Source organism: Callospermophilus lateralis, chromosome 11, assembly GCF_048772815.1.
Source record: "Callospermophilus lateralis isolate mCalLat2 chromosome 11, mCalLat2.hap1, whole genome shotgun sequence".
NCBI lineage: Eukaryota > Metazoa > Chordata > Mammalia > Rodentia > Sciuridae > Callospermophilus > Callospermophilus lateralis.
The window spans coordinates 102732062-102735174 of record NC_135315.1 but is presented as its reverse complement, the minus strand read 5'-3'; the positions used below and the strand labels follow the sequence as shown (position 1 = coordinate 102735174).

The 3113-nt window shown below is 41.0% G+C and overlaps 1 pseudogene; it reads left to right on the top strand.

Moving 5' to 3' along the window:
• The first annotated feature begins 1045 nt into the window (after nt 1-1045).
• Nucleotides 1046-2636, top strand: LOC143385965 (protein FAM98A-like; annotated as a pseudogene).
• The last annotated feature ends 477 nt before the right edge of the window (nt 2637-3113 follow it).

Sequence of the window (3113 nt, the reverse complement as noted above, 5' to 3'; positions counted from 1 at the left end):
TAGATATAATTAATAAGTGATTACTACATCTCACATTAACTACATTTATTTCAAATTAATTTGTCTTTTGAAAGCACCAATATATGACACTCTTTGATATGTACACTTGGTGTGTCTTCAAATTATTCAATTTTATGTATTATGTTCTTTTCTTTATTCTCCTTTTTATAGAATTTCTTTTTCCAAATTATTGAGATTAATGAATTTTAAACAATTCAGTATAACAGTGCAGTCTGTAGATTTCTTTTTTTAACCCAAGACAAAATACATCCCAATTTTAATAGGCTTATTGTTATGTAAATGACTTTTAAAAATCTACATATATATAACACCCTTACCTGACCTTACTCTGGACTATTGATATCTAGGTGGAGGGGATCTCAAAATGATCCATGGAAAAGGCAGAACAGGGTTGGGTCAACATGTGAAATTGGTGGATACTGAGTATGTAGTAGTGAGGATTAATGAAAAAGTATTGGTGAAATAGGTACCGGTAGAGAAAAAAGTGCTGTGAAGGAAAGAGGGGAAGAATGACCAACTCAAGAGTTCAGATTTAAAAAGTCTAATGGTGGACCAATTGTAGTGTGAGGGTAAAGGGTAGAATCTTTGGAGGAAAAAATAAGGTAAAAGTGAAAGAAGAAGATAACTCTGGCACAGTCCCCAAGAGAAAGAGTCAAATGAACACTACCCTCTATATTCATGCTATATATATTGCAAACTTCTATAACATTAAAGTCAGCCAGCCTCAGCAACTTAGTGAGGCTCTAAGAAAATCAGTGAAACCCTTTTTCTTTATTGAATATTTTATTAAAGGCTGAGAGTGTTTCTTAGTAAAAAAAATATTTGATTTCATTTTGTAATATGAGAGAGAGAGAGATCTTGAAAAAATTTAAAAAAAGTAATCAGTGACACTCTTAGTGTCAAGGATGTGTATAATTTAAAAGTAATAGTGAGGATTTGGGAGTTCCGGGGAGAGAGCGCATGCGCGAGTGTAGGTTGCCTGCGAAGAGGGGAGCCTGACGACTCGAAAATTTGAATACCACAGTAGCATGGAGTGTGACCTCATGGAGACTGACATCTTGGAGTCGTTGGAAGACCTAGGTTACAAGGGCCCATTGTTGGATGATGGCGCACTGTCTCAAGCAGTCTCTGCTGGAGCCAGTTCCCCCGAGTTTACCAAACTCTGTGCTTGGCTGGTATCTGAATTAAGAGTGCTCTGTAAACTAGAGGAAAATGCTCAAGCAACTAACAGTCCAAGTGAGGCTGAAGAATTCCAGCTTGAGGTGAGTGGGCTACTAGGGGAGATGAACTGCCCATATCTTTCACTGACCTCTGGGGATGTGACCAAGCGCCTTCTCATACAGAAGAACTGCCTCCTTTTGCTCACATACCTCATCTCAAAACTAGAAGCTGCCAGAATGCTCTGTGTGAATGCTCCTCCAAAAAAAGCTCAAGAAGGAGGCGGTAGTGAGGTCTTTCAAGAGTTGAAAGGCATATGTATTGCTCTAGGAATGTCCAAACCTCCAGCCAATATAACTATGTTCCAATTCTTCAGCGGGATTGAAAAAAAATTAAAGGAAACATTAGCAAAAGTTCCACATAATCATGTGGGAAAGCCTTTACTGAAGAAGCCAATGGGACCAGCCCACTGGGAAAAGATAGAAGCAATTAACCAAGCCATAGCTAATGAATATGAAGTTTGGAGAAAGCTGCTAATAAAACGTTTGGATGTCACTGTTCAGTCCTTTGGCTGATCTGACAGAGCTAAGAGTCAGACAGAAAAATTAGCCAAGGTTTATCAGCCGAAGCGTTCAGTCTTATCTCCTAAAAGCACTATTTCTGTTGCTCATCTTTTGGCTGCAAGGCAAGACTTGTCAAAGATTTTAAGGACAAGCAGTGGTTCCATAAGAGAAAAGACTGCCTGTGCCATCAATAAGGTGTTGATGGGCAGAGTACCTGACAGAGGTGGTAGACCCAATGAAATTGAACCACCACCCCCAGAGATGCCACCATGGCAGAAAAGGCAAGATGGCCTCCAGCAGCAAGCAGGAGGTCGAGGAGGAGGGAGAGGTGGTTATGAACATTCCTCATTTGGTGGACGTGGAGGTCATGAACAAGGAGGAGGGAGAGGTGGACGTGGTGGCTATGACCATGATGGCCGAGGGGGAGGAAGAGGAAATAAGCATCAAGGAGGCTGGACAGATGGTGGGAATGGAGGAGGAGGAGGAGGAGGAGGAGGAGGAGGAGGAGGAGGAGGAGGCGGCTACCAACATGGTGGTTATCGAGATTCAGGTTTCCAGCCAGGTGGCTATCATGGTGGCCACAGTAGTAGTTATCAAGGCGGTGGTTATAGTGGTTTCCAAACATCTTCATACACAGGAAGTGGATACCAGGGTGGTGGATACCAGCAGGACAATAGATATCAAGATGGTGGGCACCACAGTGATCGAGGTGGTGGTCGTGGTGGAAGAGGTGGTCGTGGAGGCCAGGGTGGTCGTGGAGGCCAGGGAGGTGGGTGGGGAGGAAGGGGGAGCCAGACTTACCACCAAGGGGGTCAGTTTGAACAACACTTCCAGCATGGAGGCTATCAGAATAATCATTCTGGATTTGGACAGGGAAGACATTATACTAGTTGAGGCTACAGAACCTTACATTTTGCTAGAACTCAAATAATAGAAACTTAGTTTCAGAATCCTGAGTCCAGCATCTATTTTGAGTAACGTGAGACCACAGGTGGTGGCAGGCAGATTCCTGCTTGGCATAAACATTGTAGGTCTTCCTTTGATTCTACTTTTTTGTTGTTGTTGTTGTTGTTATTGTTGTTGTTATTTTTAATGGACTTACATAATGGTGTTTATTTGAGAAACACATACAACATCTCTCCTTTCTATGAAAAAAAGTTTTTAAAAGGTAATTAAAGTTGTCTTTAATTGACCAGTAGACTAATTCCACAGTCAGAACATGCATACTTTTTTTGAAGAAATTACTTGAATAAAGTAGTTTTCAATATGCAGTTTTGAAAATGAGGATTCACCTAGACATTTTTAGATTTACTACTAGGAAATCGTCCTCATATTAACAATCCATTTATATGTGTTTTGTGTAAAATATTG